The sequence below is a fragment of the Cynocephalus volans genome, chromosome 16, assembly GCF_027409185.1.
Source record: "Cynocephalus volans isolate mCynVol1 chromosome 16, mCynVol1.pri, whole genome shotgun sequence".
NCBI lineage: Eukaryota > Metazoa > Chordata > Mammalia > Dermoptera > Cynocephalidae > Cynocephalus > Cynocephalus volans.
The window spans coordinates 4,770,831-4,797,331 of record NC_084475.1 but is presented as its reverse complement, the minus strand read 5'-3'; the positions used below and the strand labels follow the sequence as shown (position 1 = coordinate 4,797,331).

Sequence of the window (26,501 nt, the reverse complement as noted above, 5' to 3'; positions counted from 1 at the left end):
TAAAGTCTACTCTGATTATTTTTCAGGGATCCAAGCCTATGCAGCAGCCTGAAATGCCTTCTGGTGAATAAAATGGCACAAAAAGCCATCCTCCGAAAACTTGCCATATTCCAGGAGCTTCTTTGTAGAATAGGCTGTGGAGGGAGGCAGCGTTGAAAAGGTACTGTGGGTTTAAAGTAGGGGTGCTGGGCTTGTAAGCTTTTGGCTTGCTGAATATCTGATGCTAACAAAAACCAGACCTATTTACTGTGTGTAGGATTAATCCAGACAATAGTACAGCTCATTTTGTTTTAATAATCCTTTTCTTTTATTTATTTTCTATGTTTAAGGTAATAAAAGTTCAAAATGTTAGCAATTGTTCATTCTGAATGATGAAGATATGGATGCGAGAGAGATTATCCTCAGTGCTTTTCTACATTTAAAAAAAACTTTTCCCCCCCTTTAAAAAAAAACAAAAGATGCAAAAGAATATAATTCCTACCCTTGCCAACTTCCTGTTAGTTCTCACAATAAAAGAAGCAGGTAGATAGAATCCATTCGTATTACTTAACTATTGCTGCATAACAAATTATCCCGAAACGTAGAGGCTTAAAATAATGATGTTTATTATCTCACACAGTTTCAGGAATTTGAAGGTGGGTTAGCCTGGTGATTAAGATTCAGGTCCCTCGTTAGGTTGCAGTCAAGATGTCGCTGTAACTGCTGTCATCTAAAGGATTGACTGGGGCTAGAAGGTCTCCTTCCAAGGTCGTTCACTCCCATGACTGGCAAGTTGATACTGGCTCTCAGTAGGGTTGTCTGACCTCTCCACAGTGTTGCTTGAATATTCTCATGGCATGGCCGCTAGCCTCCCCCAGAGCTAGTTATCCAAAAGAGAGCAAAGCCAAAGCTGCAATGGATGGCATGACTTCGCCTTGTAAATCACTCTCCCTCATTTAGACAGTGTCCTATTGATTTCACAAAGCAGCACTATTCAGTGTGGGAGACCACACAACAGCATGAATACCTGGAGGCAAGAATCACTGCGGACCATCTTAGAGCCTGGATATTACATCATGCTAAGGTGATTCTGCCTGTAATTTTGATTAGAAGTGAATTTAATTGGTGATAGATAAGCTGAGGCGTGAAAGATTCCCTAAGGCTAGTCACAGATATTATTTTTCATTATTAGGAAACTTAAACCATTAGGCTGAGAGACTTTCCAAGAGTAGAACCTCCCATTTACCTCTTTCTGTTGAGGACTGAGCCTTGCCCAATGCCAATGACTGTAGAGATGTTATATATTGCAATTCTTCACAGAAAGTCTTGATAATTAATAACATAAGATCAACAGCATTCTAACAAAGAAGCTGATGAACAGCCTAATACAAGAAAAGGTGGAAGAAATTGAAGCTACTGAACGGGGAGACAAGAGGTTGACAATGTTAGAAAGGCTGTTACAATACCAGTGTCTCCTTCATATGCTTGTTTTCAGGTGTGATGAATTAATCTATGCAAATTCCTTGTTTCATGTTTGGCACACAGTAAATTCTCAATAAATGTGAGCTACGTTTAAGACAGTACAATGTCAACTATTTATTCAGTGTCTTTTTAAAACATTTTGCTAAGTGTTTTGTCTTAATTCTCCCCCAAAACCCTGATACATAGGTACCACTTTACCATTTCATAAATGAGGAAATGTACTCAGATAAGTTAAGAAATTTACAAGAATGGAGGCTGTATTCAAACTCAGGTGTTTATGATTTTGGAGACCGTGCTCTTAACAGGATGCCATGATAGCTCCTGTGTAGAAAGGTTTGGCAACGTTTTCTGTGACACTGCAGAAAGCACTGACCAGTTAATGTAAGCCACAGGATATAAATATTTTACTCAATGCAACAATCTTCCACCAAAAACTGACCATCAATTAAAAAGCAAACTTTCAGATAGCCATCTTTAATGTGTATGTACCTAATAACAGCTCCAAAATAGATGACGCAAAATCCAAGGTAATTAAAAGGAGAAGTAGAATAATTTACAATTCTAGTTGAAAATGGAAACACTCTTCTCTTGGGAATTGATAGAACAAACAGACAGAAAATCAGTCATCATATAAAAACTTAAACGCACTATCAACAAATTGACCTAGTTGAGATTGTATAGCATTATATCCAACAATGGCAAGATGCACGGTTTTTTTTCAAGTGCATAATGAACACTTACTAAGAAAGACAATATACTGGGCCATAAAACAAGTCTCAGTAAATTTAAAATTATTTAAATCAACAAAGTATGTTCTCTGACCACAATAAAATTAAATCAGAAATCAATTTTAAAAGACACGAAAATCAACAAATATTTGGAAACTATGCAACACACTTTGAGATAATGTATGAATCAAAGAAGAAATCACAAAGGAAATTAGAAAATAATTTGGACTCAAGATAATGAACAGACACATATCAAAATCTGTAAAATGCTGTTAAAGCCAGGCTAAAATAGAAGTTTATAGCTTTTAGTGCTAATATTAGAAGAAAAAGAAAGGTCTAAAGCCAGCTGGTTCTTCGGGAAAAGTTAATAAAATTGGTAAAAACCTAGCTACACCAATCAAGAGAAAAAAGACACAAATGACAAATTACAAATATCAGAAATAAAAGATGGGACATTACTACAGATACCACAGGCATTAAAAAGGTCAATAAGGAACAACTATGAACCATTTTATGTCCCCCAAATTCTACAACTTAAAAGAAATAGATAATTAAGGAAATTCAAACCAAAACAACAATAATATACTACTTTACACCCTGTAGGATGACTGAAACAAAAAAGACAGATAATAATGTGTCAGGGAGCATGTGAAGAACTCTCACACATTGCTGGTGGGATTGTAGAATGCTTCATCCACTTTGAAAAAAAGTTTGACAGTTCTTCAAAATGTTAAATAGAGAGTAACCATATGACCCAGCAATTCTTTTTTTTTTTTTTTTTTTTTTTTTTTTTTTTTTTTTGTCATTTTTTCGTGACCGGCACTCAGCCAGTGAGTGCACCAGTCATTCTTATATAGGATCCGAACCCGCGGCGGGAGCGTCGCCGCGCTCCCAGCGCAGCACTCTACCAAGTGCGCCACGGGCTCGGCCCTGACCCAGCAATTCTAATCTTAGTTATACACCCAAAAGAATTAAAAACATAAGTCCACACAAGATTTATATATAAACATTCATAGCAGTGTTATCCACAATAGTCAAAAGGTAAAAGCAACCCAAACGTTTATCAAGAGATAAACAAGCAAAATGTAGCAGAGAAATACAGTGGACTATTATGTGGCCATGGTATATGAACACAATGGAATACTACTCAGCCATAAAAAAGAATGGAATTCTGCTATTTGCAGCAACATGCATGAGCTTGGAGAAAATTACAATAAGTGAAATAAGCCAGACAGAGAAAGAGAAATACCACATGTCCTCACTCATAACCGGGAGGAAAGAAAGAAAGAGAGGAAGGAAGGAAGGAAGACCACAATAAAACACTGAACTTTCAGAAGGAGAGAACAGACCTATAGTTACTACAGATGGGGAAAGGAGGCGGGGAGGGGAGCTTAAGTAACTGGGCAAGGGACACAAAGAATAACTATGATTTGTGATGATGAACATGCTAATAATATTGATATGATCATCACATGCTGCACACAAATACTGATAGTCAACTCTGTACCCCATAAATATGTATAGTCGATGATGTTTCAATTCAAAAAATAAGAATAAATAAATAAAAAGGAATGAAGTATTGATACAACCCGGATGAATCTTGAAAACATCATGCTGAGTGAAAAAAGCCAGACTCAAAACGTTACATACTATATGATTTATTTATGCAAAATATCCAGAACAGGCAAATCCACAGAGATAGAAAGTAGATTGCCAGAGGATGGGAGAAGGAGGAATGTGGAGTGACTTCTAATGGTTATGGGGTTTCTTTCTGAGCTACTAAAAATGTCCTGGGATCAGATAGTAGTGATGGTTGCATAACTTTGTGAATATATTAAAAACTACTGAATTGTACATTCTAAAGGAATGAATTTTATGGTATGTGAAATATCTCAATAAGGCTGGTATTTCTTTTAAATGGGCAAATTTTATAAAAGCCAAACATTACCAAAGCTCAATCAAGAAGAAATAGCCTTGAGTGTCCTCTATATATTAAAGAAATGTAATTCAAATTAAAAACCCTCCACAAAGAAAACTCCAAGCCCAGTGGCTTTACAAGTGAACCCTACCTAACATTTAAGGGAGAAATAATATGAATTTTAGAGAAACTATTTCAAAAACACTGGAGGAAATTACTTCCCAAATTATCTTTCTCCTCTCAGGTGTGCCAGTGGGTCTACCTAAGAGATGGTGTCATCTTGGGGGCTCAACATTGGTCTCTGGGCTTGGTGGCTTGCAGGTTGGACATTCAGCCAAGGCAATATCTAGATCAGTCTGCATAAGTAGGAGGCCGTACTGTTGGGCCCATGCATGGGCTCCATGCTTGTTACCATGGCAACTTCATTCATGTGCCCATTGTGCCAGCACTGGGGTGGCTAGAGACCAGTTGCTGTCAACTGGCCAAACCTTTCTTCCTGTCTGGTTGTTTAGTACCTTACTACTGGGAATTAACATGTGCATGAAAGGTCTTCTTACTTCATGTTCGCCTCATTTATTTATTAACTTGTCTGTACTCCAGGCCTTTTTCTCCTCTCAGACTCTGATCATCCTATATCTTAGATTTATTAAGCAGAAGGACGGGGGGGTGCAGAGTGTGAAAAAGTAGTGAGTCAGCACCATGAAAAGAACCTGAATAAAAGAACACAAGCTTACCAAGTTCAAAGTCCGATGATAGTCAACAGTGCATTTTAGGATGTATGGTCAGAGCCAATAATCTATGCTTGGGTACTTTGTCACCCACACTATGGCTTCTACAAGAAGTGTCAAAGAAGCACAAATATCTATTGATTATTAGGTGAATTATTTCACTTATCTTTCACCATCTTACACTTTTTTAAAAATTTAGGTTCCTGTTTTCTTCTGAAATCATCTAACACAATCCACCATTAAGTGTTTGATCAATCACCTAAAACTGAAAAGACTTCAGGAAGAGGACTCCTTGCTGAAATGCACTGATTGAGTTATAATTTCATGTTGATATCATTAACATTCACTTATGGAAATTTTCTGTATCTTTTGCAGAAGTAAAACCAAAGATGTTCACTAAGTTTCCCAGTGTACTTTCTAATAAGGACTCACCTAAAAGCCAGAATTCACTACTAGGCATGATTTGATTCATATATTTTCTTTCTTCGTGTAATAAAACCATACATTCAATGTGTGAGAGCTCACAGCTCAACGGAGTCCAATCATGATTATTAACTCATTCTAGGTGCTGGGTACATCTCTGTATTCCTAAAATACTCTAGTTTGGTTTTATAAAATACAATATCTGTGTGGTTTTTTGTTTTGGGTATGTGTATTTTATTTTTACGTCTTATGTGTCCTTTCAACCTTTTAAAGCTGTTCCAAACCCCTCCTGAAAGCAGGCATGGTAGAGCATACTAATAAGACTATACAGGCTATTAAAATGTTGAAGAGCTTCTATACCAGGTGGTAAGTAGCTGTTGCCCAAGTGCTCTGGGTGTCAACCACCAGACCTTCAGCTCCTCTCATAAGACCCCTCCCCCACTTTCCTGCAGTCTAGTAAATAAAGGGGAACACTGGTACATCAGGGGACTTCCAGCCCCTACCCTGCACCCCCAAACCCCAGTTCAGGACTGCCGTCCTTTCTAATTGGTTCCATGCCATACTGGACATATCCCTGAGATAGCTCATAAATAATAAATACTTAAATAAACAACCCTCCATCCTTCACTGGGTGTGAACTGGGCTATCGGACTTCAGAAATTCCTGATTAATATTTCTTAGTTGTTCTGAGTAGGGAATGGTCATTGTCTATAATTTTTTTAAGTTTTACTTATTTTTATCAAAAATATTTTATATATATATATATCATGTACAACACATTGTCTTGAAATATTTGTACACTGTGGAATGGTTAGATCGGGCTAAGTAACATAGGCAGTACTTCATATATGAGGGGTCTTCATGATGTTCACAGAAAGATTCATATTATCTTTTAATTCTATTTTTCCACAAACTTTTTGAAGTACCCTCATACTTACCCTTATCTGTGTGGTGAGAACATTTAAAATCTACTTTCTTAGCAATTTTCAAGAATATAATACATGTTATTAACTATGAAGATACTTCAAAAAGTTCATGCAAGTATTTGTATTATCTTTTAATTCTATTTTTTCCATGAACTTTTTGAAGTACCCTAGTATAGTCACCAGGTTGTACAACAGATCTCTTGGTCTTATTACCCCTAAATGAAATTTTGTGTCCTTCGACCAACATCTCAATCCACAAACACCCACCTCCAAACCTCTGGTAGCCACCATTCCACTCTCTACTTCTATGAGTTCAAGTTTTTTAGATATCACATAAAGTAAGATTCTGCAGTATTTGTCTTTCCGTTCCTAGCTTATTTCACTTAACACAATGTCCTCCAGGTTCATCCATGCTGTTCCAAATGACAGGACTTCCTTCTTTTTTAAGACTAAATAGTATTTCATCATGTATATATACCATATTTTCTTTCTGCATTCATCTGCGGATGAACACTGAGGTTGATTCCACATCTTGGCTATTGTGAATAATACTGCAATGAACATGGGAGTGAAGGTATCTCTTCAACATACTGATTTCATTTTCTCTGTATCCTCACCAAAACATGTTATCTTTCGTCTTTTTGATAATAATCATTCTAACAGGTGTGAGGTGATATCTCATTGTGATTTTAATTTGCATTCCTCTGTTAGTGATGTTTGGGCATTTTTTCATATACCTGTTGAGCATTTATTTGTATGTCTTCTTTTGAGAAATGTCTATTCAGATCCTTTACCCATTTTTAAATCAGATTGTTTGTTTTCTTATTATTGAGTTGTTGAGTTCCTTATATATTTTGGATATTAACCCCTTATAAGTACAAATATTTTCTCCCATTCCGTAGTTTCTCTTTGCTCTATTAATTGTTTTCTTGTCTGTGCAGACACTTTTTGGTTCCATTTGTCTATTTTCGCCTTTGTTGCCTGTGCTTTTGGGTTCATAACTAAAAAGTTATTGCCCAGACCAATTTTATAGAACTTTCCCGCATGTTCTCTTCTAGTAGTTTTACAATTTCAGGTCCACATTTAAGTCTTTAATTCATTCTGAGTTGATCATTGTATACAGTGTGAGATCCTTAATTTCATTCTTCTGCATGTGTATATCAGTTTTCCTAACACCATTTATTAAGAAGACTTCCTTACCCCATTGTGTGTTCTTGGCACCTTTATGGAAAATTAATTGACTGTAAATACTTGGCTTTATTTCCAGGCTCTCTATTCTGTTCCATTTGTATATGTGTCTGTTTTTATGCCAGTGCCATGTTGATTTGATTGCTGTACCTTTGTCATATATTTTGAAGTCAAATGGTTTATGTCTCCAGTTTTGTTTTTGCTTTTATTTTTGGTGGCTGGCCAATGTGGAAATCCAAACCCTTGACCTTGATGTCCAGCTTTGTTCTTTTTGCTCAAGATTGTTTGGGTTATTTGGGGTTTTTTGCAGGTCCATACAAATTTTAGGATTGTTTTTTCAATTTCTGTGAACAATGTCATTGGAATTTTTATATGGATTGCATTGAATCTGTAGATCACTTTGGGTAATACAAATATTTTAACAATATTAATTGTTCTAATCCATGAATATGAGATATCTTTTCACTTATTTGTGTCATATTCAATTTTTTTAATTGGTATTTTATAATGTTCAGTGTATAGGTCTTTCAACTCTTTGGTTAAATATATCCTTAATTTTTTTGGTAGCTATTGTGAATGGGATTGTTTCCTTGATTTCTTTTTCAGATAGTTTGTTGTTAGTGTATAGAAACTACTGATTTTTGTGTGCTGATTTTATATCCTGCAACTTTATTGAATATGTATTAGTTCTAATACATATATTTAAATTTAAAACAATAAAAGTAATTATGAAGTCATTTGCAACAAAAGGGGGAATAATATATTCTCCCTTTTTCCAGAGAAAATTCAGTGATCATGTGTAGGGCAGGAGAATATGCTTTAATTTTTGTACTGCTCTTTTTCCATTTCTAAAGCTGTTAGGTGGGATGAGGGGGAGGCCTGTTTTAAAATTAATATGTGACAGGTAAAAAAAAACAAAACAAAACAGTGGTTCTGAAGCTTTGTGCTTTGGGAGGAGGAAACCCAGAGTGGATGGCTCTTTTGTTCAGCAGAATCTTTAAATAGGGCTTTTTGATTTAGAAAGGAGAAGCACCACAACCTCTTGAACTTCACCTTCAACACACACACACACACACACACACACACACACACACACACACACACACACACACACACACACACACACACACACACACCAGAGTCTGGAAGGAAAAGGCTGAGGAAGAAAAAGTAAAATTATTTTTTAAGGTTAAGTAATGGGAATGCAGAGCTTTTAAATGGCAGCCTGGAAGGGAGAGGAGCCACCATGGTTTCAGTAAAAGGAGGAGGAGCAAAGAGCATCTTGGAGAAGAGATCCGGCCCCCACCATATGGAATCAGATAAAGTCCTGACAAAGAAGCACAGGTGAGGAGATACCTACAGGGAACACAGATTTCAAAAGCAGTAATGAGTAGTATATTGTGCAGATGGCAAAGGTAAATAACTCCTTCCTGGACTTTTGTAAAAACGGGACTAAAGAGTTGGAGCAGTAGCTGGAAAAAGATCTGCAGTAATGGAGGGTTTTTTTTTTAAATAGGTGATATTACCATATATTTGAATATTGATTGAAATTGTCCAATAAAAAGGAAAAAAATGGATGAGCATTCATTGGAGGAGTAAAATCTTTAAGTTGGAGAAAGGAGACCCAGCGCATTGAGAGGGTTTGTCCCTTGGGTGAGATCTCAAAGTTCATCCCTCATAACAAGACATAAGGCAGAGTACATGGTACAGATACAGGCAGGATGATGCATTTGATAGTGGAAAGATGAAAAAGGATCTTTTCTATTTTCTCAGTGAAATGAGGAGCAAGGTTATCTGCTGAGTGTGAGGGGAAGGAAGCTGGCTTGAGGAGGATTGAAAAGAGAAATAGCCACTTTGGAGAGCAGAGGAGTGAACAAACTAGAGGAATATGATGGGACTGCTGGGCAGAACTGAGGGCCTATGTCATGTCTGTGTTCATGAATGTCAAGGGGGACCCATTGGCATGGGAGTGGGTTTTGCTTTTTTCCCAGCAACATCCCGGGTGCAGGCATAGGAAGCAGGTGAAGCCTGGAGTGAGTCTGTCCAGCACGTGCTACGGGAGAACGGGGCAGGGGAGCTGAACAAATGCAGAAGAGCAACGTCCATGGTGGCTCATGGGATTTTAGTGGGGAAGACAAGGCTTTTTGGCGTTATGTAAACCTGACTTCAAGGGTTCAAATCCTGTTCTATTGACCTGGAAGTCCATGCTTATTTCTTTATGGTGATGCTTCTCAAACTTGAGGATGCATGAGAGTAATCTGGGAACTTTGTCATAAATGTAGATTTCTGGGCCATCCTCGAAAATTCTGGGACACAGCCTTTTTTCTTTGTAATAAGTAAACAGTTAATACTGATGTGGGGGGGGGTCTGTGAATCTTCCCATGAAAAACACTGCATTGCAAGTGTTTTAGTGAAAGCACTTGAGAGTAGGGTTATGAGAGGGGAACTGGGTTACTCAGATCATTGTTTACATTTTCCATTTCACAGCCATGAAATGATAATGTTCCAAATATCTGGGTTTCTTTGCATGTCCTCATTCATAAGTGGGAGCTAAAAAACAAAGAAAGAAAGACCATAATAAAACATTGAACTTGCAGAAGGAGAGAACAGACCTATAGTTACTAGAGGCAGGAAAGGGGGAGGGGGAGGGAGGATATGGAATAATTGGGAAATGGACTCAAAAAGTAATTATGATCTGTAATGATGAACATGCTAATTATATTTATTTGATCATCACATACTGTACACAAATACTGATAGTCAACTCTATTCCATAAATATGCATAAATAAAAATTAAAATTAAAAAATAAATTTAAAAACTCACAAATATTTGGGTTTCTTAACCAGATAACATAGAAGGATAACATAAGGAAGCAATAAGTTCAGTGACTTTGTTTTTTCACCTCCATTAGTTTCCTTGGAAAAACACAGATACGGGTATGGCATTTAATGTTGAATCTGAAAACCACTTTAGCATGGCTTTACATCTGATGCATCAGTTTTCCAGAAAGCGAAAGAACTGTGTTCTGTTGGGGGAGAAAAAGATAAACATTCTAAGAGAAACAATCATTTCTTAAATTTGTTGAATAGCTAAGCCAACTCAAATACATTTTACAAATGTGTGGAATAAATGTAATTATACGAATGAAACCACTTAGCACGAGGTTTAAGTGATGGGAGAAAACATCAGGGAAATCATAAGGCACCATTCCCAAGAGAGAAAATAAAAGGTTCTTTATAACTCTGACAGTCAAGATTAGAAGAAAAAAACTACCAGCCCTTTATTTTTTCTCCAATGCACTAACAGCGCTGCATCTGCCTGAAGACCGTAAGGGAGAACAGGCTGAAGAAATACATCAACAAAACTCTGATTTTTTTAAAAAAATTATCGTCTTCTAATATTTTTTCTGCTGATTTGTATTAGGTATTGTACTTTGTCAATTTCAGTATTTAACATCTCACCAGGGCTCTGCTATCTTTTGAACAATAACAATTTATTGAGTGCATTTCTGACTACTTGTAGTTGTAATTATAAAATGTCATGGTAATTTCATTGGCACGCATGACCCCATGTCATGCATAATATTTCTAATAATCAAACTAACCCTAAGACGTGGGTATTATTAACTAGTTATCATCCCCTTCTCTCCCTCTACTGTCTGCTTCTCAGACATCTCTTCCGAGCTCCATTTACTCCCAACTGTCTTCTCCCAGCTGCCGAGAGGGGCCTGTCAGCGTTTTTGGAGCATTTCTAAACCTAGAGCAGACAATAGCTTTGGCCTTTTCTTTTCTATCAACAAAGATATTTAAATCCTAAACCTGAAACCTTGCAAGGTTAGCAGCTCTCAATGCTGGCCGTTATACATTTCTCTGTCTCATGCAAACATAATATCATCTTCCTTAGAATATTTTGCTCTAACGAATACTTTGTTCTAATGGATACTTTTCAAACTCTAGGAATTGCTGAAGGAAGGGGAAAAAATGTTAGAAGATCTATAGACCAATTACCATTTCTATGAGTTGCCTTGTAATTTGGGGTGAGTTCTTTATAATTTGGGATGAAGATGTGATAAATATTTTTATTATTTAATATACGACTTATTATTATTATTATTATTTAAGCTTAACTTGGAATTATACATGATGGCATAATTCACCTTAAGAGTCACTGAATAAAACCACAACCCTGATTTTTAAGGAAAAGAATTGGAAAGGAAGATGTTTATGCGAGTGGAATTACTAGAAGTAGCTCACTGCTTCATCTGGTTGTTTCTCTCTGTCACCCCCCTTTTAAAAAACCCAGTGGCCTAATTGATATTGCTTCCTGTGGTCATTATATAACAAAAGTGCTGATTATGGTGAGGGGCAGGTGGAAGTCCTAGCCGAAAGATCCGACATAGTCTTACCCTTGAAGCATTTGGGTATTTCAATGGTGCCGTCTATGCACTGGGCTTCCTCTGTATAGCTACACTTCTTCTCCTTATTTTTGCAGAAGAAAGAAACCTTGGCACCATGTAGCATTCCATTCTTAAATTTTTCCTGGAGCTGCACTCTCTCTCCTTGGTATAGGACAGTAGCTTTTTTAACAGATAATTTACAAGATGCTGAAAGAGAAATTGTTTGTAGTCAGACTTAAAAGTTCAGTAAATCTTTCTGAAAGAAAATATAGTGTTTGAACCAGTAGACAACACCTGAAACAGATTGGTCAAGACAAGAAGATTCCATGACTGCACAGTGAGTAATGTCACTATGATTGCTAATGGCAGTTCTCTATCAATAGAACCGTTACACATGGCTTCCAAGATGGCCTTTTCTTCCCATGCAGTAGACACATAAGGTCACAGCAGAAGCTTCAGATTCTTGGCTTCAGTGAAAAAGAAATTCTGCTAGATATTGCCATTTCCTGTAAGCTTACATGGCCCTACTCAGATCCTATTTATTGAGCTGGTGCATCCATCAACCAGCCACTGTGAGTGTCGGCTGATAACAGTTCACAAGTGCTCCTCTCTCTGAAATATTGCCTTCAGTCTAGAGAAGCTACCTCTTCTACTGGGTTATGCAAACCAACCCCACTGCCACTCCAGGGTCAGAGAAGGGAGCAGCCAGTAGCCAGTGACTGACTGACTGACAAGGGGACATAAAAAGCAGGTCCTCTTGCCTCTTGGTGGGTTAACTCTTAATTCATGGAGAATTCATGCTCCAGAGCTCCCAGGGGGATCACACTGAAGCTAGACTCTAGCTGAGACCACATTTGTGTACAAAACATAGCCCCTAGATCAGCATCAGCATCACCTGGGAACTTGGTAGAAATGCAGATTCTCAGGTCCCATCCCAGATCTACTGAATTAGAAACTCTGAGGTGGAGCCCAGAGACCTGTATTTAAGCAAGCCTTCCAGGAGATTCTGACACACAGTGAAGTTTGAGAACCAGCGCCCTAGCCTATCCTACCTGTCTCACTCTCTATCTTGAGACACTCAGTGAATCAACTGACTTGAATCCCTGTCTTAGGCTCTGCTTCTAGGAGACTCCAACCTAAGACACTAGTCATTCACCACTTTGCCTGCTTGGCCAGATTTCTTCTTTCTGCTTAAACTGTCCAGCCCACAGCAACTTGAGCACAGATATAATGCTAAATTGTAGTTCTTTTTCATAAGTATGACACTGACTGGATGAAGGATAGACTCCTAACTCAAGAGGAACCCATGTCTCAGGGAAAAGATGCCAGCTGGTGACAAATCCTTTAGCTGAGAGGTCCTGGTATAGACTCAAGTCATGTTCAGGGTGAGTAAGCAGAGAGACATAGAGATGGGAGAGGCCACTGAGATATGGGAAGAGTAGCAATAGTTCCTGACTTTCAGTTCCAGTTCTCAGGAGTACCAGTTGTATTTCACCTCCTCATCATCAATGTCCATAAAAACCTGTCACCTTTTTACAATAAGCCCCAATTTTCTTGAATCAGCTTGAATGCATGGTTTGTTTTTGCAATGAAGAGTCTTGACTAGACAGAGTGAAGAAAAAAAAAAAGAAAGGATGCTCATAGGCAAAGACTTAAGAGCAAATATAGGAAGCCCACATGATCTTTTACCGTATTATCAATGCTTACAAAGAATCTGTTTATTTCATACAGTGTAATATCAAGCAAGGTTCCTAAGCATGAGGCTTCCCCATGCACATGTGAGTCCTACAGGCTTTCACGTGCCAATAGCTGTGAAGCAAGTCAGAGCAACAGGTGGAAAAATGATTGGAACAGGAAATGGCAAGTAAAGGTGATTCGCTAGATAAGTTCAGAGACCTTGTGGGACCTCACCCATATTTCCATACCTTTGCAACTTGGTGTTGCAGACCAGTTCCCCAGTTCGGTGCATTCTACTTCTTCTGGACCATCCAGGGCATGTGCATCATGGCAACCATATCCTTGTAATGAAATGCTTGTTTTACAGGATAGTTCACAAATCCATTGTCTGGTCTTGATGGGAATGGGCATTTTACTTCTAAAAATTCAGTAAGACATATTAGGAATAAATAGTAGTGTTGTCCAGTAGTTGTGAAAAGGCATGTTCCTTTTTCTTATACTCATGGAACTCTAGATATTAAAAAGGAAATGCTTTGAAGGTAAATTAATGACACTCTATTAAGTTCTTTGGGCTTTCACATTTAATCATAAGGTATTATTGACTGTAAACTCCATCTCCACACAGCCTAAGATGATGAGTTTGAAAGAAAAAAAAGTCTGTCTCTTTTAACAAACAAACCATGAAATTAAAACACAAAGACTGCACCCCCATGCATATTTAGCACACTATTATTTGGTTTTAAAATGTTGAGCCTAATTGTTATTATTGTCTGCAGACTATGCAAGAAGCCAGCACGAAATATGTCAGAGAAAAATGGTGCTGCTTCCTGGCCTCCTTAAGATCCTCAAGAGTAGAGCCCCAAATCCTTATCTCCATCTAGCGCAGTACAAGAAAGCAAGGCTGGAGCCGGGAGCACAATGTTCTTGGGAGCTTGTTTAATGAGGAAGTTAAGAGTACAAGCTCCAGAGTCAGACCACTGGGCTCAATTGTGGCTCTGCCACACAGTGAATAAAAGACAATCCATGAGAGACCACAACGGATTAAAACTAGAAATTAACAACAAACGAAACTCTGGAAACTATACAAACACATGGAAATTAAACAGCATTCTACTTAATGACATATGGGCCCAAGAAGAAATCAAGCAGGAAATCAAAAAATTTATTGAAACTAATGAAAACAATGATACATCATACCAAAACCTGTGGGATACTGCAAAAGCAGTATTAAGGGGGAAATTTATTGCATTAAATGCTCACTTCAGAAGAATGGAAAGATGGCAAGTGAACAACCTAACACTTCACCTTAAAGAACTAGAAAAAGAAGAACAATCCAAACCTAAAGTTAGCAGACGGAAAGAAATCATTAAGATCAGAGCAGAATTGAATGAAATTGAAACCCAAAAACAATTCAAAAGATCAACGAATCAAAAAGTTGGTTTTTTGAAAAGATAAATAAAATTGACAAACCATTAGCATGGCTAACAAAAAAAAGAAGAGAGAAGATTCAAATAACAAAAATTAGAAATGAAAAAGGCGATATTACAACTGATTCATCTGAAATACAAGGAATCATTCGAGACTACTATAAACAACTATACACCAACAAATTTGAAAATCTGGAGGAAATGGATAAATTTCTGGACACACACAAGCTCCCAAAACTGAACCATGAAGACGTAGAAAATCTGAACAGACCAATAACAATAAAGGAGATTGAAGCTGTTATCAGAAGGCTCCCAACAAAGAAAAGCCCAGGACCAGATGGATTCACAGCAGAATTTTACCAAACATTCAAAGAGGAATTGACACCGATTCTTTACAAACTATTCCAAAAGATTGAAACGGACGCAAATCTCCCAAACTCATTCGATGAAGCAAACATCATCCTGATACCAAAACCAAGTAAAGATATAACCAAAAAAGAAAACTACAGGCCGATATCCTTGATGAGTATAGATGCAAAAATCCTCACTAAAATACTAGCAAACAGAATACAGCAACACATATGTCAAATTATTCATCACGATCAAGTGGGATTCATCCCAGGGATGCAAGGTTGGTTCAACATACGGAAATGAATAAATGTGATACACCATATTAATAAAGTCAAACATAAGGAACATATGATCATCTCTATAGATGCTGAAAAAGCATTTGATAAAGTTCAGCACTCATTCATGACAAAGACCCTCTATAAGTTAGGTATAGAGGGAAAGTATCTCAACATAATTCAAGCCATATATGACAAACCCACTGCCAATATCATCCTGAATGGGGAAAAGCTGAAAGCTTTTCCTTTAAGAACAGGAACTAGACAAGGATGCCCACTCTCACCACTCCTATTCAACATAGTGTTGGAAGTACTAGCCAGAGCAATCAGAGAAGAGAAGGAAATAAAGGGCATCCAGATTGGAAAAGATGAAGTCAAACTGTCCCTGTTTGCAGATGACATGATCCTATATATCGAACAGCCTAAAACCTCTACAAAAAAACTCTTGGAATTGATAAATGATTTCAGCACAGTAGCAGGATACAAAATCAACACACAAAAATCAGTAGCATTTCTTTTCTCCAATAGTGAACATGCAGAACAAGAAATCAAGAAAGCCTGCCCATTTATAATAGCCACCAAAAAAATAAAATACTTAGGAATTGAGTTAACCAAGGAGGTGAAAAATCTCTATAATGGAACTACAAACCACTGCTGAGAGAAATTAGAGAGGATACAAGAAGATGGAAAGATATCCCATGCTCTTGGATTGGAAGAATCAACACAGTGAAAATGTCCATACTACCCAAAGTGATATACAAATTCAATGCAATCCCCATCAAAATTCTAAAGACATTTTTCTCAGAAATGGAAAAAACTATCCAGACATTTATATGGAACAATAAAAGACCATGCATAGCCAAAGCAATGCTGAGCAAAAAAAATAAAGCTGGAGGCATAACACTACCTGACTTTAAGCTATACTACAAAGCTATAATAACCAAAACAGTATGGTACTGGCATAAAAACAGACACACTGACCAATGGAATAGAATAGAGAATCCAGAAATCAACCCACACACTTACTTCCATATGATCTTTGACAAAGGCACCAAGCCTATTCACTGGGGAAGGGACTGCCTCTTCAGCAAATGGTGCTGGGATAACTGGATATCCATATGCAGGAGAATGAAACTAGATCCATACCTCTCACCGTATACTAAAATCAACTCAAAATGGATTAAGGATTTAAATATACACCCTGAAACAATAAAACTTCTTAAAGAAAACATAGGAGAAACACTTCAGGAAATAGGACTGGGCACAGACTTCATGAATACGACCCCAAAAGCACAGGCAACCAAAGGAAAAATAAACAAATGGGATTATATCAAACTAAAAAGCTTCTGCACAGCAAAAGAAACAATTAAAAGAGTTAAAAGACAACCAACAGAGTGGGAGAAAATATTTGCAAAATATACATCTGACAAAGGATTAATATCCAGAATATATAAGGAACTCAAACAACTTGACAAGAAGAAAACAAGCAACCCAATTAAAAAATGGGCAAAAGAGCTAAGTAGGCATTTCTCTAAGGAAGATATCCAAATGGCCAACAGACATATGAAAAAATGCTCAACATCACTCAGCATCCGGGAAATGCAAATCAAAACCACATTGAGATACCATCTAACCCCAGTTAGGATGGCTAAAATCCAAAAGACTCTGAACGATAAATGCTGGCGAGGTTGCGGAGAAAAAGGAACGCTCATACATTGTTGGTGGGACTGCAAAATGGTGCAGCCTCTATGGAAAATGGTATGGAGGTTCCTCAAACAATTGCAGATAGATCTACCATACGACCCAGCTATCCCACTGTTGGGAATATACCCAGAGGAATGGAAATCATCAAGTCGAAGGTATACCTGTTCCCCAATGTTCATCGCTGCACTCTTTACAATAGCCAAGAGTTGGAACCAGCCCAAATGTCCATCATCAGATGAGTGGACACGGAAAATGTGGTACATCTACACAATGGAATACTACTCAGCTATAAAAACGAATGAAATACTGCCATTTGCACCAACATGGATGGACCTTGAGAGAATTATATTAAGTGAAACAAGTCAGGCACAGAAAGAGAAATACCACATGTTCTCACTTATTGGTGGGAGCTAAAAATTAATATATAAATTCACACACACACACACACACACACACACACACACACACACAAAAAAAAAAGAAAAGAAAACTGGCAGGGGGGAAGAAGATATAACAACCACAATTACTTGAAGTTGATACGACAAGCAAACAGAAAGGACATTGTTGGGGTGAGGGGGGAGGGAGAAGGGAGGGAGGTTTTGGTGATGGGGAGCAATAATCAGCCACAATGTATATCAACAAAATAAAATTTTAAAAAAAAATCTTAAATTGAAAGTTCCTTAAGAAGAAAAGTTTCTGTATATGCAATAAAAAATTTTATCTATTACAAAGTAAAAAAAAAAAAAAAAACAATCCATGAGTCTATAATAATACTAAAAAGATAGTAGATGGAGGGAAAGCTTTTCTCAATAAAAGAAAGCCACCTAATAAATGTAGAAGGAAAGATAGAATTAGAAAGTAACCATTTTGTAGCCAACAACATCATTATTGATAGAGTCAAGGATTGTTAATGGATTTTAAAATGATTGCTAGAGAGTGGATATTCACATGGTCTCAAAGTATCAATGACAGGTTGCTTACTAATCCCAAGGAAGAAGAGGTGCCTTTACCAAGAGGTGATCTGGCACACCCCACCTGACCAAGGGATCAAAGTAAGTGTGACCAAGGATGGACCAACTGACACTATGTCTCTCCTGATGTGATGGAATGTATTCGCTTGAATCTAAGCATGAGTAAATAACCAACCAAATTCAGATTATGAAACACTCTACAAGACAACTGACCTATACTCTTCAAAAATGTCAATGAAAGACAACAAAAGAGACAGAGGATCATTCTTAATTAGGAAAAACTAAAGAGACATGACAACTAAATAGAAGATGCGATTCTTAATTAGACCCTGCATAAAACAAAACACACGTGTAGGGGATACTTCTGAGTCCACTGCAAAAAGTTACATCTGAAATAAATGTCACATGATATTATAATTGTTTATAGTATTATAGTTTAAATTATTGTTGTTAATAACTCAAAACACGTAAATGGCTTGGGTACAGTGATAATATGGAAGGTCCTTGTTCTTAGTACATTTATGCTGAAGTATTTATGGGTAAGTGTTTTGATGCATACAAATTATTTTCAGATGATTCAGGGAAAAAAAATCTGTCTATAGAGAAACAGAGGGAGAAAATGTCACAACGTGTTAACAGTTGATACACCTAGGTAAACAAAACAAAACAAAACAAAACAAAAGAACCGATTGCTTAGAACTTAGAAGAATTAAGTCACATAACACTAGCAGGAGACCAGAGCCTGGCCCAGAGTAAGTGCCCAAAAAGGTGCTGGTTACTATTGTTCTTTGTAGTTCCCCCATGCTAAAAATCAGTTATGTTTTGAGTCATTCAATAACTAGCTGTAATATCCATCACTGGAGATGTTAGCAGTCCTTAAAATAACTCTTTGTGCCCATAATAAACTCTATAATTTGTCTACCTGTTATGCTGACAAATTCAAAGATAGTAATGACAGGTCAAGTCAAAGGAAAAAGAATTTTCATAATTTAAAAAACAAAAATTAAATATTTCTGTGGTTCTTAAATTTAGGTAAAGATTATAAAGATTTACAACACTCGACTACAATCGAGTATTTACCTTAATCTCCCAGGATTCCCCATTTTAATCCTGGCTTCTCTTCGTCAGCCTCACTGAAATACTCAGCCATCTGTGGACGCACCCTGTCCTTTCATGCCTCCCTGACTTTGCACCACTGTGCCCGCGTGTGGCACGTCTTCCCCTCATTCTTCACTCCTCCTCCAAAGCCCATTCTAAGGGTCACCATCTCTGGGAAGATTTCCCAGGCAGCTCTGGAGAGTTAATTGCATTATATATCATTCCCCTGGGTCAGGAGCTAGGTCTCACTCATCTAGTATCCCCAGTACCTAGCACACTCCCTGGCACACAGTAGATGCTCAATAAACATGTGTCAAATGAGGTGATCTGAAACACTCCACAATAGTTGGAATTTTCAATACTTTTCAAATCTGGGTTTCTACACTACTGTAATTATTTTGTCTTATTGCACCTACCTCTGCATTCTGGTAGTTTGGTCCAATTCCCATGTGCTGTGCAGGCAATTGTATTATTTCCAAACATGGCATGTTGTGGTAAACATTCAAAGACTGCTGTGTCCTGATACATGGAGTTGTTTCCAGCTGATGGGTTATAAACACTAAGTGTTGCAAACTTCGGTACAGGTGGTGGAGGGCAGGTTACAGCTGGAAAGAGAAAGCTATCATTTCTATGAAAACAGTTGAGGCTTTTAAACATACTCTTCCCAGAAAGAAAAAAAATCCAAAGATGAACTTGAGAAAATGAAAAATACTAGATCAAATACTAGAGTAGAAACAGTCAATTGTGAATGCAAAGTAAGAAAATATGATCCTTATACACTGTTGGTGGGAATGTAAATAGGACAGCCATCATGGAAAACTGTATGGAGGTTCCTCAAACAACTGCAGACAGAACTGCCATATGATCCAGCAATCCCACTGTTGGGTATATACCCAAAGGAACGGAAATCATCATGTTGAAGGGATACCTGCACTCATGTGTTTATTGCAGCTCTATTTACAATAGCCGAGATATGGAATCAACTGAAATGTACATCAATGGATGACAGTATAAAGAAAATGTGGTAAATATACACAATGGAACACTACTCAGCCATAAAAAAGAATGAAATTCTGCCATTCGCAGCCACATGGATGAGCTTGGAAAAAATTATGGTAAGTGAAGTAAGCCAGGCACAGAAAGAGAAATACCACATGAGAGAAAGAAAGAGAGAGAGAGGAGGGAAGAAGGAAAGAAAGAAAGATACAATAATATGTTGAACGTTCACAAGGAGAGAACAGAGCCCTGGTTACTAGAGCGGGGAAACGGGGAGGGGGAGGGACTAGTGAGGAACTAGTTAATAGACACAAGGAATGATTACATTTTGTAACGATGAACATGCTGATTGTCCTGATTTGGTCATCAGACATTGTCCACAGGTATTGATATTCAACTCTGTACCGCACAAATATGGTTAATCAATTATTTTTCAATAAAAAAAGAAAGAAAATATGATCCTCAAATCAGATGTCCAAACCAGTCAAAAAACTAAATAATTAAGTAGATTTAAGTCTTGCTACCACTAATTTGCCTTCTACAACAACACAATGGTTAAGTTTCCATAAAATCTTTGATCCAAAGCCTACGTTGGAAGATGTTTCTGGAAGACAGAATCGGTGGGGGACATTGTTGGGGGACCATCTGAAATAATGGCTGGTGACAGCCACTTGATACAAAGTTGTTTGTAATATCTGAGTTCCATCGCTGGTTCAGTTTATTTGTTCCTATTGAACACCTCCTGCTTTTGGACTCTCTGTGTATGGAGACTATACAAGTAGCTTCAAGGACCCAGAGACATGGTAGTGGCTTGTCACCTCAATCTGACTAATATGGAGTTTCAACAAATTCAGGGAAAGTTAGAAGATAATAGAAGATAGTGCAGACTAAACATGATTTAACTTGAATGATCTAGATCCTTGCTACTCAAAGTGTGGTCCATGGACTAGCAGCATGGGCATTGCCTGGGAGCTTGTTAGAATGTAGAAGCTCAGACCCGACCCCAGACACAGAAGCTACATATGAACAAGATGCCCAGGTCATTCATACGTACGTTAAAGTATGAGAGGTACTCATTTAAATCAGATTGAGGCTGGGCTGGTTAGCTCAGTTGGTTAGAGTGCCACTTTGTACCAAGATCAAGGTTTTGGTTCCCCATGCCAGCCAGCTGCAAAAAATAAATTAGATTGAGACTAAAACAGCCTTTTTTGTTTGTAACTAAAAAGAAAAAATTGAATTTACATAATTATATAAAGTCATTTAAAGGAGAAACTATTTACAGGAACCATGGTGATTCCTACTGCTGAGTAAAAAATTCTATTTATCTTTTTAAAAGCTTTCCTTTTTGTAGTTTGGTTTTCCTTAAATTAGGATTTATTAGGAATTGCTTTACTTTTCCACTAGCTTTTGCTAGGACAGGCCTCAATGAAACGTTGAAGAACCATAGCTGTTGTGCTGAATGGACCTCCTGGTCAAAGATCGGACTTAAATAAATCCCGTTAGGGAACATAATAATGCCCCTCCCTACACAAGCAAAGCTCAGCTGACTGCCCAGTAAACCAGCAGTGCCTCTTGGAGGAATCTCAGTCAGTCCTACCATGCAAAGCCCTTTGATGGGCTCTTAGCTTACTGTGAGGTTACACCCCTTGTCTCCCTCATCACTAGACTCACCCCCTGAGGGCAGAGCTCTCTTCTTTGGCATTATAGCCTAAGTGCTGAGAACAGGATCTGCCATGTATTAGGCCCTCAACACAAATTTATTGAATATGTGAATGAATGAATGAGGGTCCAGAGCAGGAGGAAAATGTTTGATCTCACTGTTTGCAGAAGTTCTCCTAGTCAAATGGTGGCAGTCCCTGATGTCCAATGCCACACATATCCAAGCCCCTGCCAAAACACTGTGGAAACATCGATGTTAACAAACCCAGCAACGACCGGCCCCACCAGGTGGAGGATACAAACTGTGTTCACAAACAGAATGCCTCCCTTCTGTTATTCCAAAGTGGTTGTTTCATTGTCCAGAGCAGGATGAGATCAGGATGGACATTCCCCATAGTGGTGGCCAGCCGTCTCATCGAGCCAGGATTCAGGGGTTTCCAGGGTGTGGGACAGTCAGTGCTAAAACCAAGAAAGCTCTGGCTTAACTGATCTCTCTCCCCATAACTGGGACCCATAGACTCACGAGCACAGACAGGAAGCTCCTGACTCCATTTTCCTTCCTCAGTGCATTTAACAGAATTAGTCCCATTCAGGTAAAACCTGCAAAAGGAAAATTTAATCTCTCAAGCGGTAAGGTCATCCATCATTTGCATTTCAAATATCTTCTCCATTGAGCATTGCTTCTTATAATACCATTGACTTCTGTCCATATTATAATGCTGTTTTCCTGAGGATCTTTACACTCATCTAGGGCTTATCAAGTCTCCCAGCCAATGCTGCAGGTGAGTCGCTGGAGGGTTCCATAGCTGCTGAGCGTAAAAGCCAAACCCCTAAATCCCTCATCTTCAACCTGTTGGCTAACCTAACTTTATGTAAAAACAAAAAGCAGAGAACCATCACTTTTTCAGAATGACAAAAGTAAATCAAAATAAGTAACCTCTGCTATTCATTTTCTCAGAGACTACTGACACCACTGTGTAAAAACAATGTGGTCTGTCGCTAATGAAAATGTAACATTCTGTCCTTAAAGACATTTTTTTCAAGGTTGTTTGTCATTGGACCCACCCATAATTTGACTTTCAGATGAAAGGGCTGTATTTCTCTTTCACACATAGTATGTCTTAATCTCTAATCCCAAAAAAGTATCCTTAGTAAAATTTTGCCCTGATGTCCAGCCAGTGTTTTACGGACACTGTCACAGTGGTGTCTTTTCTCATAAGGCAGGTGAGCTATGTGACCAACCATAAGTGCTTTCTTCTTGGGGATGTTGTACTGCATTACATGCAGATTAAGAGAATTATGTCCTACATTAACACACTCCCAATCTTCTTGAAAGGATTCCCTTCTATAGACTACCAGGTTGGTCAATCAAATTATCACCATAACTAAAGCCCAAGACTTATTCAAAGTATATTAACCCTATGCCAGGATTTGGCCCAGAGATTATAAGGAATTATCATTCAAGTTCAATCATTTCAATATATCTTCTCAGATAAGAAATTTAATCAGGAACATAAAAATTAGATATAGTAGTGACTGCATCTTTCATTAGTTGTTGTATTCTTCTCTCCTTACCCCAACCCTCAACATCACTGTAAATATACATAAGGAATCTTCATCCAGCACAGCCTTATAACATCAAGGTCATGGGTTCAAATTCCCGTACTGCAGGAATCTTCAAAAAGTTCACGGAAAAATGCATATTATCTTTCAATTATATATATATATATATATATATATATATATATATATATATATATATATATTTTGTGTGTGTGTGTGTGTCATTTTTTTGTGACCGGCACTCAGCCAGTGAGTGCACCGGTCAGTCCTATATAGGATCCGAACCCGCGGCGGGAGCGTCGCCACGCTCCCAGCGCAGCACTCTACCAAGTGCGCCACGGGCTCGGCCCATTTCAATTATATTTTTCCATTAACTTTTTGAAGTACCATCTTATTAAAAGCAGAACTAAAAATTATTTGCATTCAGCAAGTCCAACCTAAAGGCTGGAAATAAAATATGGACCATTCTAGAAGTTTAGCTTGAGCACACAGAAATGTGCTCTGTTAGCTGCTTAGTTGCAAGGAAATCCTTACCCGGTGTTACAAGCAAAACTGATAGTGTTGGGATATTCAAAAGCTGTGTAGCGTACAGCTCCATGTTCTAAGATTCCAGCAAAAGGACAAACTCTGGCTGCGATTCAAAGATAAAAAGGTAAATTTCTATTTATAGAATTTTCCATTTAAATAAAAATATGTAAACTCATTTCCATCCTTTGATTCAATAACTCTACTAGAAACTATTCTAAGAAAGCAATTCAAAATAAGACGAATAATATACGCACCAAGATGTTCATTACACTGTTAACTGCTAATAACAAAATGTGGACAGTCTAAAGATTCACTATCACTTTCAGGGGAATGTTTTAGTTAATCATGGTAAATCAACAGTTGAATTATTAAGCAGCCAATGAAATATGAATTATGAAGACTATAAAGACATTCAATGTTTATGATATGCTGATAAATATAGAAAGATACAAAATTGTGCATAATCCCTGCAATGATGCAAAAATATACACATGGAAAATAACTTGAAAAATGACATTGTTAGTGTTCCAGAGTTACAGTTGATGTAAAGAAAAAATTTTCCTAATAATGGTGTAGTGGTTTTTTATTAAAAATTATGTTTAGTCTTTTTTAATAAAAAAGCACACTAAAGTCACTTGCATGAACATGTATAATTATGACACAGGTCATGTTCATATAACCAAAATAACCAGAGCTTAGACAGGTCCATAATTTGGCTGCTTAACTTCTACATGTAATTGCCAGAAATTCAAACTGGTTGATTGCTCAATATCTGACTGTAAAAAATAATGCTAGCATGATATCATATAACCATGTTCCGAAGAATAAATAAAAGCAATCATTTATAATAATTGTATATAAAGATATATGTATATACATTATATTTATATAATATATGTATATAAATTATATTATATACAGATATGTATGTAAATTAATATGTATATGTAATATGCATGTTTATATACACATATAATTAATATGTATATAAATTACCTTGTTAATTTAATTTAACAAAATATATTTAATTTTTTGTTATGAATACAACTTATAATATATACATAATTTACATGAAATTTATATCCATTTCAGTAACTATTAAGTCTGTTTTCATTTTGAGGCAAAGTCCAAAACTATGAAGATTCCCCAAGTTTTGTTTTTCCAAGTGTCTCTTTGGCTTCAGTTTATACGAGGGTACTGTAAAAAGTTCATGGAAAGATTTGTATTATCTTTCAATTCTATTTCTCCATGAACATTCTGAAGTAGCCTCATATTTTAGAGTATCTGCATTTGTCTTTTAACCTCTATAGTGTTTCCATCTCCTTTCATTACAGCAGGTCCCTTCATCAAACCTCCCCTAGTTCCAGGCTATGATTCTCTGGATAGCACTATTGTCCTTTCTCTCTTCTGCCATGGAGAACCTCCCAGACCTTCTTGCTTCTTCACAGCCCTCTACTCTGCAGCTTCTGCTGGTTCTCTGCACCCTGAGTATGATCAGGTAAGTTATTCCCCCAAAATGTCCAGAATCCAAATGAGGGGAGAGAATGTGAGAGAAGGTGCTGACTTACGTGTACATTTCAGGGTGTTGACGGGCCACATTCCTGTGAGAGGGCAGGTAAACCGTCTCATCCCTCCCCGGGACACATAGCCTGGCTGGCAGGAGTACACTATCTGCTCCCCTGGGTCAAAGGACGTTTTTCATGGAACGACTGTTGCAAATGGTAAAACATCTGGCTTGGGATACACTGAAACAGATTAAAAAACATATGGTTAAGAAATCTCCATTTGCATTTTTAAGCTCAGGTAGTGCACAAATGAAAAACATTTAATGCTACCAATAATAAGTATACCAAGTTTCATATCAAGTACTTCATGTGCAATATCTCATCTAATCTCCTCAACAACCATTTAAAGTAGGTTCAATTATCCCCATTTTACAGGTCGGTACACTGAGGCTAACCTGGCTAACTAAGTTCTGGAGGAACTTTAAGCATGGCAGTATTAAAGAGTAAGTATCAATTCAGTCTCCAGCATCCACTCTAACGAAAACTTAAAGTTATCATTGTTCATCCCTGACATATACTAGGGGGTTAGATGTATTAACTATTTTTTCCAACAGCAGAAAATACTTACTCCGTCCTGCGATAGCCACATGGCAGAGAAAACTTGAGAACAAGATGAGCGCTGGAGAAGTCATTGTGGCTGATTCACAGTGGCACTGCTAAAGTGGCTTTCCGCTACCAGAAAGAGACATAATAATTTCAAAGTGCTTAAATATTAACCATTTTTTGGTGTACTTATATCTCTGCACATAAAAGATAAAGTATCATGATTTGAAAGGAACGCTAAGACCTACATTCTTTAATCATTTACTCTCCACTTCTGTGGGTCTGTTGTGAAATCTCTGGCAGATGGTTTCTGTCTTTGTGGCGTCTTTGTTAATGGCACTGAACAGTTCATTATTCCCTCCGACAGAATCCTG

At 37.5% G+C, this 26,501-nt stretch overlaps 1 pseudogene; it reads right to left on the bottom strand.

Annotated features, from left to right (window-relative positions):
* Positions 1–10,293: 10,293 nt before the first annotated feature.
* On the bottom strand, positions 10,294–26,216 carry LOC134365106 (beta-2-glycoprotein 1-like; annotated as a pseudogene).
* Between the last annotated feature and the right edge of the window lie 285 nt (positions 26,217–26,501).